General features: G+C 40.8%; 1 protein-coding gene across 7 annotated transcripts in view; it reads left to right on the forward strand.

The window, feature by feature from the left end:
• The window catches only part of TAFA2 (TAFA chemokine like family member 2), a 203,070-nt gene that overhangs the window by 36,458 nt on the left and 148,500 nt on the right, over window positions 1–18,112 (forward strand). The window contains exon 1 of one of the 7 annotated variants that reach the window (XM_061348533.1): window positions 16,973–17,008. The exons of the other annotated variants lie outside the window; for them this stretch is intronic. The gene's annotated coding sequence lies outside the window, so the exon portion shown is untranslated. Of the gene's footprint in view, window positions 1–16,972; window positions 17,009–18,112 lie in introns of those variants that run through there. 7 annotated transcript variants of the gene reach the window in all.

An 18,112-nucleotide genomic window follows, 5' to 3' on the forward strand; every position in this document is an offset into this window, starting at 1 on the left:
ATCTGTCTGACCCATCTGCACCTGTATCTGTGTTAAATGATTCATAGTACTTATGGACATTCTGTTTTTAACTAATCTGTCTTCAAAGCTTTCTGGTTCCTTGTTCTCTAAACTTGAGAAATTCTCTGAATTCGCTTGGCATAATCCTAGACATTTTGAAGAGTATAAGGCTGTTGATTACAGAGGCTGTATTCAGCTGCTCCTTTTGTCTGCCTTCATACTGAGGCACTGTCACCAAAACCTGAAGAAATATGTTTGTGGTTCAGTAAAATAGATAAACTATCTGCGGATTAACATTTTTCAATGATAGCTTCGATATTGTTGTGTCAGCATTGCTATTCTGGCATAAAAGATAATCTAATCCTTCCTGAAACTTCTGACATATTAATAAAAGCAAACCAAGAGAAAGCAAAAATTACTTACTTGTCAAAAGGCTCTCGATATCTTATAAGTTCTGTTTAATTTATGGGATGGTTTACAAATAAAGATAATATGCATCTGTATGGATCAGTCATATAGTTTTCAAATAGCAGCATGTACAAGTTCTGTAAATAGATCTGCACAGTGTATGTTCTGTCGCTAACGCAACTTGATCATATCTTTCCACGGGGGCACAATGATTGTTAGAAACTCTTAATGTCTGAAGTTGCATTTGGTTATTTAAGGTATGTGGTTAAGATTATTATTTTTATCTGTCAGGTTGTTTTTTCACTTTACTCTCTTCTTAATTTTTCTGGTTTAGAATGTGGATTTGCTACATAATCTCCTGTTTCAACAAGAGTGTGGAAAGCAATTAAGAATACTTTTGTAATGGTTTGGCTCACAAAAGCCTTCCCTTGAGATAATTTCAACATGCTGAAAGCAAACTCTGATTCTTGGCAGTGGAAAGAATTGAACCTTTTATAAAGCAAGCTCCCAGTAAGCACAATTAAGTTATTCGACCAAGCGAAGGTTGAATTTAGCCTCTCAAATAAACAGCTCTGCCAGCTGCATCAGTACTGCACTGGTCCCAAATTCCCACTTCTTTGATCTGGCATGGCAAATTCATGAAGAAGAAAAGATGAGATTCTGCATGTATTTTATAGTTTGTCAAATGGAGTAGATCTCCACAGTTCCCTGTAATGTCAGGAGGACTTGTGCAGAGATCGTGGGGAGAAGAAAGCATTTGTTCATAAGTTTATTTGTATTTGTTGTCACCTGGCCCCTGTTCTTCTTACCAGGCCAGTCTTCTTCCTGCCTTTTGCTTTGTTATCTCCATCTTCTGTGCTGTGACTCCCCCTTTACATACCTTTGGTGTTGTTTCTGCACCCTGTTGTTGGATTAACTCGTGTGAAAGTATTACAGGCTCTGTCTGTGTGACACTTAGAATCATAGAATAGTTAGGGCTGGAAGGACCTTAAGATCATCAAGTTTCAAGCCCCCTGCCATGGGCAGGGACACCTCGCTCTAAACCATATCACCCAAGGCCTCGTCCAACCTGGTCTTGAACACTGCCAGGGATGAAGCATTCACAACCTCCTTGGGCAACCCATTCCAGTGCCTCACCACCCTAACAGGAAAGAATTTATTCCTTATATCCAATCTAAACTTCCCCTGTTTAAGTTTTAACCCATTACCCCTTGTCCTGTCACTACAGTCCCTAATGAAGAGTCCCTCCCCAGCATCCCTATAGGCCCTACTTCATAGGTAACAGTAAGCAGTGAGATAGTACCTGTCACTGAGCCATGGTTTCAGGCTGTGTGGAGACTCAGGAATTCCTATCTGACATGGTATACTTGGTTCTGCTGCCTTCTGGCTATTTATTATATGGTCAGGGGAACAGGAACTTGTGTGATGATGTCCCTCAATGTACCCTGAAACACCAAAAGCAGGCAGAGGAGGATGCACTGCTGTATTGAACTGTCCTGTACTATATTTTACCACCTCTAATAATAGTGTAGTCAGTCATATGATACTCATAGGAAAAGAATAGCTATGAATGAAATAAGCAGTTTGTGTCTTTAGTATTTCTCCTAGATAATTTCTCCTTTAGTATTTCTCCATAGATAATTCTGTTTAACAATGTAATATTATATCCAAATATGCAGAAGAACTTAACAATGCTGAGGCTTATAAGACTGTAGGTGCTGCACCAGGAACAGGCTGCTCAGGAAAGTGGTGGAATCACCATTCCTGGAAGTGTTCAAAACCCATGTAGATGAGGCCATTAGTGACATGATTTAGTGGTGGTCTTGGCAGTCCTGGGATAATAGCTAAACTTGATGATCTTAAAGGTCTTTTCCAACCTAGGTGATTCTATGATTCATTGATTCCTTTCCTCCTCCATGAGCAGCACTCGGACAAAGAAACTCCATTTTAAGTTAGAGACTTTTCAACTAAAGTAGGAGAAGGAGAGACAGAAGCTAGCTAAGAAAATGAAGAAACAAAATTTTTCTTCTTAAATGCAATTTTAACAGAATCCAGTTAATTTTCTTGTTTTGCGGTTTTGTTCCATGTCTATTTCCCAGTAAACATGCTCAGTTTTCTTTGGCACTATGTAATAGTAAAGCTAGGTCTGAGTGAACTGGCATGCAACAAAGACTTCCACAGGGAAGAGTATGGCAGATATAAGCTTCTGCATACTGGGACACCTTTATACATGTTCTGCTCCTAAAATGCTCTTTGAGAGGACCAAAAATTCAGCAGAATTCACCTCTTTAAAAGTGCCACAGAACCACTGTGGGACAGTACATCAGTGCAGCAGAGGACAAATTGTCATCAAGTACTTTAGAAATCCCCAAATCATTACTATGTTTAAAAAATTTATTACTATTCCTTTGTTCCAGGCATCTATCTTGGTCCTTCCATGGTTTCTTCTACAGTCAGTAAGGGCCATAGGGCACATCCAGAAGGCAGTTCAGAGCACCAACATCAGGTGCTTTGAGCCATCCTGCAGATGATCTGTACTTTATCCTCATCAGTCTCTAGAAATACATCTTTTCATTGGAGGGGACTGCCTAGAATGCCTTAAGTTTTGAAGAGGACTTTCTGTGTCAGCTTTATGCCTTGTGATTGCATCTCTCTGTCTAAGGAATGTCCCTCATTTGTCTTTTGCATGTGCAAGAGGAAACTTGAACCAAAACAAACTTCTGCAGAGCAACAGGGGGGTTGGAACTTGATGATCTTAAGGTCCTTTCCAACCCTAACTATTCTATGATTCTATGATTCTATTTAAAAACCAACCTGAAGAAACCTTGTCTCTTTTGAGCTTTGTGGTTAAGGTTTAAAAATACATCCGATTAAAACTTCTCCCTTTGTATCATTGAAAGATGTGCCAAGTTGCACACAGAAGGTAGAAGTTAAGGTGGCAGCTGTGTATTTCAGATCTTTCCTGTTAAACTTGTTATTATATCATGCCTCTGGTTTGGGTTTTGTTGTTTTTTTTTGTTTGTTTTTTTTTGGTTTTGTTTTGTTTTGTTTTTGCACTTGATGCATAGATAAGGAAATGCAAGGATAAAAATCCTGGATTTAAAAAACAATATGTGAAAAGCAGAAGTTTGCTACATAGAGACATCTGTAAGTTTTATTTCAAGTATTCAACAACTGTTTTGTGGAAGATGAAAGAGGTGACCCTGCTTGAGCAGGGAGTTTGAACTAGATGACCTCTCGTCCCTTCCAGCCTCAATCATTCTGTGATTCTATAACGCAGTATCAGATTCTCTTCTTCTGATGGGACATGGACATTCATATTTATTTGCCTTAACAGAGCTACTACTGGTATTTCCATTTGATTTCTGCATCCCATGAAAAGACGCAGACCTCATCTCCTGTTCATCAGTGTGTTTCTTGCACTCTGCTGAAATGACTGTTACGAAGATGCTTCAAGGGCACATGGTAGAACTGGGAAAGAAGTGGCATCCTTTTTCACTAAGGACAAGGATTAGGTGAGAGTTTCAGGGAAGAGAGAACCGAGGTGAAAGAGCCCTCAGATCCTATGATAAGATTAATAGACCTCACCAGAAAATTAAGGACTTAGCAAAATATTATGAACAATCATGCTTTTGTAGGGGACCTCTCAATGGGAGCATCAGCCTGTGTATTTAATATGCAGTGTCAACAGTTCACATCTATTCATCACCTGTCCAGGAACATAAGAGCATGTCACACTTAAACAGCGTACAGCCATGAGAGAAATGGAAAAAGACGAGTTTTGAGCTGTATTTCCAGAATACATATGGTCCACATAAAGGTATTGCAAATTGGATTAGGTATGTACTTAAATATTTTGTATCCAAGCATCATTTTATTCCAGGTATTTGTCATGGGGATAAATATTACACAGAGAGGTCTATTGGCTTAGAAACAAGGATTGAAAGGTAGCAGAGCAAATATGCTGTAATGCTGAGTTAAATGCTGTAATTTTTACCTGGTTGAATTTATTTCTAGGTTGTCGTTATGATAGTGATTGTGGAATAATAGCTCTTAAAAACTCAGAATACTCTAGATAGTGGGAAGAAGATTTGCAGTTTCCAGAATGAATGAAAAATTATTTTCCAGGAATTAGTGCAGATTGCCATAAATCTTACTGTAGCTTATGTAGAAGTAGTTTCTTAATTGCTTGTATATAAGATGTGCAGTGGGGCATATAATTCTAACATATGTTCCAAGGGTTCTTGAAAACTGTTGGTGACTAATAAATGTAATAATAAGGAAAAACCCATGATGATTAATGAAGGAAAGTCTGTGGCAAATAATCTTTATGAACATAACAACAACAAAAAAAGTGTAATTTTGGTCTAATGTTGGAACAGAACAGACGTGCACGTTGGTAGTGCAAATACACATGTTCTTCCTTTCCTTTCAGTTGAGAAAATAACAAAAGAGTTGATTGAAAAGGGCATCAGCTTCTTTGTAGTGAGTGAATCCTTAATCTGTGGGATATCAGATGTTTTTGGGGGTTATCATTACTGTGCAGCTGGAAGGGGAGAAATCCATTATCTGCATGACTGTTTTCAAAATAGTGACAATACTTCATTAGGAATATTTGACAATGCATAAAATGCCAAAAAGGAAGTATTGGCAGTGTATCCATATTTGTATTTATTAGGACGAATTTTAACCTGCTAATTTCAACACTCTGCTTTCATACTAATGGAAGTTACTTGCATCTAGTTATTTAACCAGTTTTTAGGCTGCTACCTCTAGGAAAATATGAGAGAGATATGTTATCACTTAGTCTCAGGACCATAGGATCACAGGGTAATTCAGGTGAAGGGGCCTCAGAAGTCCACTCCTGAGCAAACCAGGGTGAGGTCTCAAGTCAGACTGAGTTGTGCAGAGCATTATCTAATCTTGTCTTGAAAACATCCAAGTGGGGAGACTGCACAGCCTCTCTGGGCAATCCACTCCACTGTCTGATTGCCCTCAGGGTGAATTTTTTTCCTTAAATTCATTCTGAAGTTCTCATTTCTGCTTATTCCTGTTGTTTCTTGTTCTCACGCCATGAAGAGCTTGTCTCCATCTTCTTGTTAGCCTCCCTGTAGGCATTGTCAGGCTGCTGTTAGGTACCCCAAAGCTTTTCTGTGCTGGTCATGCTTCCTCTCCTTGTAGTGCAACAGTTCCAGCCCCAACCATCTTGGGGGTCTTCTGCTGAGCTCCCTCCAGTTTTGTCCATGTTTTTCTTGTATTGGACACTGTTGGATGAGACCTAGTAGGTGCTGAATAGAGGATTAAGGGAGGATGATCACTTCCCTTGATCTGCTGGCTGTGCCCCTGCTAGCCCAGCCCAGGAGGCTGCTGGCTGTCCCTCCTGCCAGGGCACAGAGCTGGTCCATGCTTAGCTGCCCACAGGGATGTTTCTGCAGGGCAGCCTGTCCCTCCCCATCCTGGGCTGCAGCAGGGGTGCTTCCTTCCCTGGGGCAGCACTTGGCTTTTCTCCTTGCTGAATTTCCCAAAGTTCTTTCCAGCCCATTTCTTCAGCCTGCTTGGGGTCTCTCTGAGACAGCTCTGCCCTTCAGCATATCAGCTGGCCCCTCACAAGTAGGTGTCATCTGCAACCTGTATGTCTCCTCCAGGGCAGTGATAAACAAATTAAACAGGATAGGTTCCAGACTGGACCCCTGCAGTACTGCATTTCTCACTGCCCATGATCTTGGACCCCACTATTGCACGGTCAGTACAGCCACGGCTGCCACCCACTATTACATCCCCAGCTGGATCTCCCTTGTCAGTGAATAGCAGATGCTGGAGAGCAGCGTCCTGCTTGGCCCACTCAGTACCAGTATAAAGGCATTCTCCCTAACACCTTCAGAAATCCTGATCACTCGTATCCTGCCAAGGTGCCATTTCAACATGTGTCAGGGAATGTTGAAATCTGTATAATGAAATTTTTGCAGCCACTTCTTTTAATCTACTAAACCAGTTGAGAATGTCATTTGTCAGTTTTTTTTTGGACAAGAAAACGTTGAGTCAAGCCCCTTACAGGAATTTTTCTCTGTAATTCCATAATAAATCTTCAGAGATACAGAGATATGAATGTTTTCCTGTTCAATATTTGTTTCTGTATGTTAGGCTGTGATTTTTGTCTTTAAGCATTACGAAGGTGGGAATGATGGAAAGCTACTTTCCATGATTGAATGCTACTGCTAGTGCTCCTAGAAGAAGTTTTTTATGCTATGATTATAACAATTATGACAGTCTGATGTTGTGTGCACTGAAGTTTATGTCATAAGGTATTCATTTAAGTGCAGGTAACAGCAAAGAATCAATGACAAATCATTTGTCTGGAAACATAACTTTTCTCTGAATATAAAAAATGAAAAGTAATTTCATTCGGCGGTATGGATCAACTCTGAGGCCTGGCCTTACATTTTGATTTCACTGAATGAAATTATGTTAGCCAGTCATCATTACTGACAGGTTGAAACTTTGAAGAGACCTGGGTATGGATTATTGACATGAGAAACAGAGTGCAGCTGGGCTGAGCAGAGCAGATATGCTGCTTCTGGAATCTTTTGCCACCAGGTACTCTGTCTTCAGATCCTAATTGTCTCAATTAACCCTTGGGGAATAGAACATGTCAATTCCTGCTTCAAATTTAGTGGTGAAACTAATGTTTTCCCTATGTAGACAGACTTGAATAAATTACGAATACCAACCAAATATTGATTCTGTTAAGGCTGAGTTTCAAATTAATTTTAGTTGTCCATGTAAAGAGCTTTATGAATAGATTTAAAAACCAAAGTGTATTAGTGCTGATAACTAACATCTAAAATAATAAATTGAAACTCATGATAATGTAATTGTGTATTTGAGGGTGGCAGAAGTATGCATTGGAGAGATGCCAATATGGCATTTCTGCTCAGAATCACTTAAAACATAATATTATCCATAATATTTTATTCATGAGAGGTTGGCACCATAGTCCCTTGTTAACATGTTACCTCTTAATATCCTTCTAAGCCATTGTTGGATTCACTGCTGTTGCTAATTTGCCATTTTTAATAGGAAGTTGTTATTGTTGGCTAAAAAATGCTTCATGTTTGGAAATCTGCTTCTTTTGCTGATCTTTTCATTATGTGAAGTGGCTGCTTAAAGGAGGTTCTGAAGAACATCAGTTTTTCCACAGGGTGATAGTTACATGATGGTCTTGTTGAGTTAGATAATTAAGGGGTTTTGAGTGTGAGAAAGGCAAGCGTTTAAATAGCTTTCAGGATTCTTGGATGAATATGTATATTGCAGAAAATCAACAGCTCCAGTGGAGGTTTGAAGAAGGCTTCTAGACCATCATGTTTTGTAAAAGCAATTTGCTTGATTTAATAATAATGTATTTAAAGCAATAGAGATTTTGTAGAATCTCCCATTTCACTATAAGCAGAACTTTGTATCTTGCCACAAATGTATCTCTGTGTAAGGGCACATGTTTAATGTTTTCTTTTTCCTGACTATAGGGGTGTTTCAGCTTTTTGGCAAAGCTGGTTCTTTTTGAGAGATAAAAATTCAAGAGGCCAAGCTGATAACAAGCCAGACCTGTACATGGCACTGCTTTATGTGCTAAATTGTTCCTACAGCTTGAGTATTGACTTAATTCGTCCTTCACAAATATGCACTCTGTATTAATATGTTGTTTACAATGTACTAATGTTTCTACAAAGCCCACTGAAGTAGAGCAAATTGTCCCATTTCATTAGTACAGGATTCTAACTTTGAATAATTTCATTTCATGTCAAATAGCTTTTTAGCTCTGCATCATCAGTGTAACTGGTATTTATTGTTTTGTAGAACAAGTTGTTTCTGTTTCTCATTTATCCTCTTTGTGCCTTGCTAATACGCTCTAGCTTTTATTCTGTGGTCTCAAACCATTCACACTCTCCTAAAGGGATTGGAGCTAAATGTAGCTATTTGCCTTTATGTTCAATTTGCATTCTTTTTACATATCATGGGTAAGTGGAGTCACGCAAAGAGGTCAGTTCAGGATACCACCTGAATACAATTTCTGTCTTTATGTAGAGAGGAGTAAGCACTTTATATTATTACGTGGCATACAGAAGCTGTGGGCACACTGTTGTTCCACACGTGTGGCCAGCACACTCGTAACAAGTATGCTGCACTTTGAGGTGACTTCCAGTCTGGTTCTGTATCTTTGCTCCGTAGGTGATGGTTTATGGCATCAGTATATTGATATCATTTCCAGGAGTACAAGCTGATCTGCTCTACATGAAGTGATTCATATGCTTAAAGCTTAAAATATGTTTAGATGATAAGAAGAATTATGAGTTTGTTCAGGTACTGGGCAGAGAAGTGTGTGTTCAGGCAGCTTGAGGAGATGCTTTCTGACAGCCTGCTCTTGCTGTGTGTACCCGATAGTCCTGTGAGAAAAGACATGATGGAGATTCTAAGTGTAATGAATATATTTTACCACTAGATGGTATTGTTATATGTGATTAAGTATTTGCTTTGTGCTAGTGGATGCCGAAAGGAAGAGAATCTCTAATGGTTGTTAGCCATGTGGGAAGGTGCCAGTAGCTGCTTCTGAGCAAAGTGCAGATGACCCTAGGAATAGGGCTTAGCAGCTGATTGAACCATAACTTACAGTTTTTTTTCCCTGTGACTTCTAGGCTTGATTGAATAATGCAAGTCTTTGCCAGTGAGGAACTTCAGTTGTGTACACTGACAAAACACTGGAAAGTGGGGAAGGTCTTCAAGTGCTGTCATTCATTCAATTGCTAACAAGTGATAGGGAAGAGATAACAGCCTCAAGCTGTGCCAGGGGAGGTTTAGATTGGATATTAGGATGCTCAGTTATTTAAGCAGGCTTCCCAGGTAAGTGGTGAAATCAACATCCCTGAAAGTGTTTGAAACCTGTGTAGATGAGTCCCTCAGTGATGTGGTTTAGTGGTGATCTTGGCAGTCCTGGGGTAATGGTTGGACTTAGTGATCTTAAAAGGTCTTCTCCAGCCTAGCTGATTCTGTAATTGCTTTCCATGATATTTTACATATTGTCATCATCTGAGGATTTCATTTTCATTAAACAAACATCTGCTTGACAAAGAATACTTTTTTAGGGAAGATGTGCGAAGGGAAGATTCCTGTATTCACAGGAACATGAGAAGATGTGACTTAACCTGTGCGAGGCAGTGATACTCATGTGCTACTTACCTGCCAGTGAATTATAGATTCTTAAAAATCCAAGAGGAAGGAGCTCATGACATATCCTACCATTTGGCCAAGTTGTTATGCATCCCATTTCTTAACAAAAAAGATAAAAGGAATTACCAGCTGCTAATTGTTTGGGTTCTTAGGGTGCTTTGTTCTATAAGGAACCAAAAATGGTTGTATGAACTCACTGTTTCTCACTGTTGTGTGAAAAGCATTATTCACTCAGTGTGAGTTAGGAAAGCAGTTCTGAACACAGCAAAACAGACTGCTGCCTTCATTTGGAAAACTTTACATAAACATGAAGAAGCATTTTGTGTCTTTTTATAATGACTTTGACACCGCCTTACAGCTTTGTTTTCTTAAAAATATTGTGAGGAAGCATTTTATACTTCAGCTGATTTGGAGTTTAAATTGCTTTTTCATGCCAGGCTTTGTTTGAAAGTCTGCTGATTTCCTGCTTGAGTCACAGGCAGATGTACTGTGGGACCTCAGTGCTGTGACTGACGTTTGCGTTGTTTCCATGCTGTTGCTGTGGCAGTGCTATGCTGCTGCAGTTGTAGACCAACTCCTGTTTTCCTGGGAATTGTATGAATCCACAGCAAAAGGAGGTACCAGCCCCAGAATTCATATAAGTTCATGTATATAGAAACAGCTTTCAGTACAGAAATGTGGCAGTCAACTGAATATTTTTCAGTCATGCTGAGCCCTCCCAGCATCCTCCCCAGCCACTGGCAGGTCACACTAATCTTAGGGGAGACTCCGGTACAGAACTCACAGAGTTGCAAGGAGAAGGTGGAGCTCTTGGTGCTGTTTCTCAGTGATGCTCTTTGCTTTTATTAGACTTGAAGGTTTAGCATGTTTACAGTCTATGCAAACTAAAGTGCCTCCCCGAGTGGATGGCAGCTGGCTCAGTAGCACCCATTAGTAGCATATGGTTGGTCTTCTTCCCCTTCTGGCATGTGGTGCTGCCTTAAAGGCTGTTTCCTGTCTGCAGTGAGCATCTGCAGGTCAGTCAGGTGAGCCTCCGGTGCTTGTCCATGTCATGCCAGCTATGCTGATGGCACACTGCTGGGTTCCTCTCTGCACGGCAGCGAGATCTGATCTTGAGAAGGGCCTCTAAGGATGCTCTGAGAGACATCATCTCATGTGCTGCAAGCAAGGTAAAACATGATTTGAAGGACTGGCTTCCCAGCAGGTATAAACCGCTCTAGTTCTTATCCCAACAGAAGACCTGGCAGACAAACTTGGTATCAAGCTCAGAATAATTACTAGGCTAAGATGGTCTGCAGATGGCAAAGTCCGAAACAGAAATGCTGCATCATGCAATAGCCTGTATCATACATAACGTGTATCAGGGAAATATATTTCATATAAAAAGTCACTAAGAATATTTTAAAAGAACATGAAAGCTACTGGCATTGTAAAATGTCATCAGACTCATTTCCTCTTCATTTTCTCCCTTGTATAGTTTTCTGTTGATTGGATAGTGCTGCTTCTTTTCCCCTGAATTTCATTTTGCTTCTTGTTTCAGTTAACTTCACAATGCTGTTTATAAGCATTTGAGAGCAAAAATGGAATCTACCTCAACTTCTGCAATTAGGTGGTGTATGTTTTCTTTAACAGTTTTCTGTTGAGAACCCTTGGAAACTGGTGTAGCAGTTTTGTTTTCAGTGAGGGAGTACACTGAAATTTTCTTGTACTGTTGATATCAGAGGTAGATTGTAGTTGGGCAGGAATGCCTGATCAAAGTCTTTAGCTATTTATAATTCTCTAAATGAGTGAATTTTGGATTGCGATTTCTTTTAACATTTTGTCTGTGACAAGAAACAGTGAAATTTTAACCGATGTAACAGCTAACATGAGCTCTTCCAACAGACTTTCAGGAACACAAATATTTTAAGTAAGTGCACTGCAAAAAAAAACCCAATCAAAACCAAACCTGCCCTGAAAGATTTTCTTTCATCCTTTTCCACTTCTAAACTAAGTTAAGACATACATAGTTTTACACTGTAAACATGAAACCTATGATCTAAGAACATTCAGCACAGAATTTCTTAATCTGCAGGAAAGTGTACCAATTTTATGTTAAACAATACTAAACTAGCCACTGTTATGTTATCAATGTTACTTTTAATTATGTGTATGCAGTCCTGGTAATACAAGTTAGATCTTCAATGACCTGTAGGGAGTTTAACAAAGGCACTGAGAGGAAATCCTGCAATTTCAGTGGTTTGCTGGCTATCTTTATTAGTTAAGGCTGAAATGCACATTGTAACTGAAGAAAAGGAAAACAAATTTTCCTTATTTTCCAAGATTTGCTGGCAAATGCAAGAGAAATGATCAAGGACAGCATTTGTTACTGCAATTGCTATGGATTGGAAAACTCTTGTAGCCAGTCTGTCCAACAGGAGCAGTTAAGACCATCTCACACAGAGTTCTTGGGGATGCTCAGTATTGTATTTGTTTTACCACTCACTGATGATGGTGCTAAGCTGTGCAATGGCCAAAACTGAAATTAAAACTACTGGTAATGATTCAAATAATCCTTCATCTAACCAATCAGAGTCACTGGCAGAAGGACCTTGGATATTGCCTCTGACTTCGAGTTTGATTAAAAGCTGGCATTTGCTCTTAGTATTTCATAGCTCTTTTGCTCAACCTGTTAAAAAAGGTTGTATTTTCCTCTAGCACATGTGCACTTAAAGTGTACCGTGTATTCCCTCTGCACGTTTAGCTATGGTGTTGTTAGAGTGATAATATCGGCAGCTTTGATTTATATTCCTTTAGCAATACTACCTAACTTCTTGTTTGCTTTCTTCACTACAACTGGATACTTGGCTAAAGGCTTTAAAGGATTTTTCTGTAATAACTTCCAATCCCTTTTTATTCTGCAGAATCTTTCTTTTAGTTGATACTCTGCCAGTTTGATTCTTTGTTCCAGGGCTTGTCAGTCTGCATTCATCTACATTTGCTTTTGGCAAGACCAGGGTCTTAAATGATAGAAATCTCTCCAATTCCTGTTTTCTTAATGCTAAGTTGTGGTTCTTCATCTAGTAACATTTACAGACTTTGAAATCTTCCCCCTTAACACTATTGTTTATCCTTTTAACAGGAGAAAAAGAAAACAGTAAAAAAAGAGGAGAAAATAAGGCATTTAAGGACACACCTCTGACTTTTGTAGCATCTTTTACTATTTTCTTGTTACCCTGTTTATACCTAAAATTTGACCAAAATTTTAAAATTGACAAAACCTTTTGGATAAAAACATGCACTTTATGCACTAGATTATTAATGTCCTTTGCGCATCTCAGGTAAAATTTTTCACTCTGAATTCAACATTAACATTTTAGTTGCTTTCTAAGTAAAATACTGAAAAGCATTTAACATTTCTTGAATTCTGTGGGATGAAGGAACTTGGTTGAAAAGCTGAGTATTTGCCTGGAGGTCCTTCTGGTGCCTCATCTGAAGCCTGGTTAGTTTCCTGGCAGAGACACTGTTGCTGCTCCAGGTGTGGGGCATTGGACTCCCTGGTCCTCACAAAATCCTCGTGAGGATGGTGCTGATGTCCCTGTGTGGTGCCCTGCAGCCCTTCCCTTTCTGGGGACACGTGACCTGCACTAGGGAAGAGCTCTTTGGTTCCATCAGCCTTGGCACTGTGCCTTGTCAGGCAAAATCTCTTCTGCCAAACAGTTGGCTTTTGGGAGTAATATAGCAGGGTGGGAGGCAGAAGTTAATAGGGCAGGGAGCTAAACACCTCAGATTCTCTGAGGAGATGTCAACGCATGCTTGGGTTCTCCAGTGCTTGTTTTGTGGATGCAGCTCGTACTGACAGAGTCATGTTAAGCAGAAGTACAACAGCACGGGGTTAATTTCTCGGTTTGCAAATGTTATCTTTCTTAACAAAAGGTGTTAAAAAAGCTTGCTGAATGGCATGTCCAGCATAGAGGGTGAGACAATAATTATCCTAGTTTCTAGGAAGGTATTTTAAACACCTGTGAACAAGAATGAGTATAAACTGTGAAAGGTCTCTTGCTAAAAGGTATTTCCACTTGAATCGTCTACAGCCCTTCTGATTTCTGCCCTTTGGCCTCCTTCCAGTTGAGTGAATGTCCTAGCCCCACACCAGGGAAAGCTTCACACTGTTCCATCAGTTTTTTGTCAAATGATTCTCCAGATAAAATGTAACTGACATTCTTTTCATGGCCTGTTTTTCACCCTGTCAGAACAGTCAGAGCAGCAATGAAACCATCAAGCCAGCAGTGTGGAAACACACCACGTTGGTGTTTTTGGTAGCACATCCTTGTTTTAGGGAGGCACGTGGAAGGGACACGTAGGGGTAAGGGTTTTTCTGCATCCTTTGTGGGGCGATGGCGAGGCCATTGAGGGAGGCTGTGTCCAGCATGTCCAGGTCTAATGCCTCCAGCATGACCATCACATGGAAGGCCTGACAGAGTTTGGACCCTTTCCCATGTTTATCATTCCCCACCATGCACCTCATCATTCACTTTATATCATCTGAGATCACCTCTTGGAGAGAGCTGTTTCCATCAGTGCTCAGTGGGAGGGTTGAGCAGAACATGGACAGTGCTCAAGGCCATGTCAGTTTTATTTGACATTGCCAGTTTATGATGGGCATTGAACATTGTCCATCCTTCTTATTGCTCCACTGCCCAGTTTAATCTCCTGTTTGTCACTCTGTGTTGTCACAGAACCACATGGACTAGACTCTGGGGATTATGGAGGTGGACATGCCACCAAGTCTGTGATGAATTCATTGTTTTGGCTCGTGTCAACACTAGTTCAGCCTGTGGTACGCTTTCGACTGGATCTGTTCAGATTGGTTAACCTGTCTCATTTGTGACTTTCCTTTGTCATCAGTGACACCTGCTCCAACTCCTTCTTGCACTTCCTGGGCTTAACCTTAAATTTCAAACTGTTGAAGTTTGAAGATGTTGTGAAGATATGGTGAAGAGCAAAGGGGGGAAGCTTTTTGATTGATAGCTTTTTAACAAACAGCAGGATCAGAGAGGAAGGTTTTCTCAAGGACTCTAAGTCACATAATCCATCCTGGCCCAAGACAGGATTATCTGAACCTAAAGCATCCTGTGCCACCTCTTGCAGCCTGTTTGTTCATGAAAACTTGCAGTATTTGGGTTGGCTTTTATCACAGAAAATGTTCTTCATGGCAACAAAAAGAGAAAGACAAACAGCAGGGTGGCTTTGGGTAGTTTAGAATGGAATCTGAAACTTTCAGGTATGAGACGAGTTACTTGCTTGACTGAAGTTATCCCTTTATTGTGACCTCTAGAGGAGCACTGATTGTGGCCCCGGTTGGATCAGCATGAGAGCTTTGGGGTTGTGGGAGCTGGAAAACAGTGGGGTTCTCCTGGTGCATACGTGCCATGGCCCTGCAGGGTGCATATGGGTCAAGCAGAGCTGAAGTGCTCTTCCCTCATTGCAGTTCCTGAATCCCTGCTGCTCCAAACCCTTTAAGTGGTGGTGTGGAGCACACCCCTTCTTCATGGACCTGCCTCTCATTCCCACCAGTCCGCATTTTGGAAAATCAAAATAGTGTAACTGCCTCTTATCGCCTTTCTCCTGCCTTTCTGTCTCCTCTGCTTTTCTAGATGTCTTGGGGTGGTAGTGTCTTCTAACCCAAGGATCGCTCAGCTTTCCTAGAAGTGGTAGCAGTTTCTGGGTCTCCAAAGAAGTTAGGTGGATGGAGAAGTCATGGGAAATGTTAAACAGATTTATGCAGCACTAAACTGCTGAATTTTGCAGGAAGGGAATTGCTGGAGGATGAGGGTAAACAAGCTCTTCTCTCAGCCTGTGTTGTCAGTAAATTTTTATAGAGTTGAGATTTATTCTGGTGTCAACCTCATGTGGCTGTATATAGTGGGGACAGGGTGCAATAACCTGTTTAAATAAAAGCCGTTTAGCAGCGTGTAAAGCCACCCTTCTTTTTTTAATCCTTAACGAACGTTTTGTCTCGTCATACTACTCCTGTTGTTAGCCCCTTTCATGCTGTTCTTCATCTGGATGATCCTGTGCATGTTAATTTTTCATAGAGGGAGACACTGGGAGACAAATATTTAGTCAGAACTCCCTTTGTTTGGCAATGTACAGAACTGATCTGTCAGTTAAGAGAGAAAAACATTGCAGCTACCAGTGCCTTGCTCATATTTCTGTTATATAGCTTTTTTTAGGCATAGTCTTTGCTAGCTGACTGATGTTTGTTCCTGAAGGCAGCTAGAGAAAAGCCCACCCAGGCATTAGGGTGTTTGGTGTGTTGCTCAGGCACACGCCGCGGCATACCCTGCTCCCTCCTGACAGCCTGGCCTGGAGGCAGCATCAGGGGCCGCTGGGGAGGGCGACAGAGCAAAATGTCTAAAGTGGCATCCCAAGGTCACCAAGGAGCGGTGTGCGGTTCCTTGTCACTGATCTCGAGGCCGTGCAGGGAGTTTCTGTGAGCTGGCAGTTGCAGAAATGATTTCTAAGGAGTGCAGCCTTTTTCTGGTGTACAAACACGGGCTGGGTAAAAGGGAGATGCTTAAGAATTAAGGCAAGCTGTACTGCAACAGAGGAGCAACAGAGAGCTTTCCTTGTGAAAGCTTACATAGTACTTGATATAATACATGGGAAATGCATAAAGCAGCCAGAGCTGCCTGGCTGGAGAATCATCAAACCAGAAGTGATGTTTGTACATAATTAAGTCAAATCTGCAATGTCAAACGCAATGAGAGATTTCGATACGTGTTGTAACATGCTAAGTGGAAATCTGAGATTCTGAAATATTTTCAGTCTAAAGTAGGACTACGTAGTGCAGACATACTCTGTTTCTCAAGACACTTGGAAATTATGGCATTTCTGGGATGTTTATTTCTGATTTTCTGAAATCAGAGAATCAGCAGAGAAATGGTGTGACAGAAGGAAATACATAGTCAAGGAGGAATTTAGTGAGAAAAGTAAAAAACATTGAAAGTAAAAAGGCTTGGTATTTTCGTAAGAAAATCTAAACACGATACCATTGCAGGAAGGTATGATTGGGTTAGAAGAGGAAAATGTACGATTTTTAACAAAACACAGAAGGGAAGGTAATTTCAAATTAAAATCAGCACTGTGCAATGCAGAATTACAAACAGAAAACCGGCAGGAAGCATCCCTATCTGTTGAAGTCTAAAAGGAAAACCATTAGGAAAACTGACATCACAGTGATCTTTTAAATCAGCTCTAGGCTCACATAAACTGAATTAGCAGACACGATGTGGAAGAGGAAAAATAACAAGTTCTGATTAACCTGTGTTGGTGCTTTTTCTCGGCCCCACCTCCAGGAAAGATCCAGCAGGAGCGTTAGGAGGCATCCTCAGCAAGTGTAACTAATTTGTTTACTCATTTGCATGATCAGAGAATCAGGTTTACATACTACGTGTGCGTGCAGTGCTTGTGTGCATATATAAAATAGCCACTCCTTTTATATGACATTGATTTTTCTCACAGTTTTATAATGATCACAGCTCTTATTCCTGGCCAAAAATAAAGTCTGCCTTACAGAGAGTTTGACAGAATAACTGTGTCAAATAAGATTGATTGCAAGGAATATAAATGCAGATGCCTTTATTCACACAAAAGTAAAGACTTAAACAAAGTGTTTACAAACTCCTTTTCCTTGCTTTCTTGCCTGACCAGGGCTCAGAGCCAGCCAAAGACTCCCACAGACTGAAGCAGCTGCAGAGGCTAAATGAAGTTTTTAGGTGGACACTTTAAATTGAGGCTGGCTAGAGGGTTCATGAAATAATTTGAACTCTCGGCGTGTGTGTATGCAGTATATAGGTAACAGTATTTTACCCATTATCAGCCTTATCTATGGGCTACAGTACCTTCAGTGGTCTGCATGCTGCAGCATATACACAGCCACAGTTGCTTTGAGGTGAAGCTGTTCCAGCATGGCCTTGTCCATGGGTCACAATGCCTTCAGAAGTAAGTCTACACCAACAAGGCCTTACCCCCATGGCTGCAGTCCCACCAGGGATGTACCTGCTCTGTCATGGGCTTACTCACGGCCACATGCTTTGAGGTGATCCTCCATGACCTCATGCACAGCCACAGATGATTCAAGGTGTGCCTGCTGTCACATGGACTTATCCATAGACACAGATGCTTTGAGTTGTACCTTCTCCAGCATGGTCTTACCCTTTCAGTGGTATACCTGCTGCGGCACAGACACAACCACGACCACAGATACTTCAAGATGTACCTGCCCTGGTGTGAATTTGCTCACTGCCACAGATGCTTTGTGATGTCCTGCTCCTGTATGGACTCATTTAGAGGTCACAGTCCCTTTGACTTGAGTTCACAGTGGAGTTCCAGCCTGTCCAGTACAGCAGCACAGAAACATCAGTGATGCCCCAGCCATCAGCCAGCCCAGGCACATCACCACTGCGGTTACCAAAATGTTCCCAGGCACAGCAGAGTAAGA

The sequence above is a fragment of the Neopsephotus bourkii genome, unplaced genomic scaffold (assembly GCF_033783945.1).
Source record: "Neopsephotus bourkii isolate Nb327-2 ecotype Australia unplaced genomic scaffold, CSIRO-AGI_Nbou_v1 NB_359, whole genome shotgun sequence".
Taxonomy (NCBI): domain Eukaryota; kingdom Metazoa; phylum Chordata; class Aves; order Psittaciformes; family Psittacidae; genus Neopsephotus; species Neopsephotus bourkii.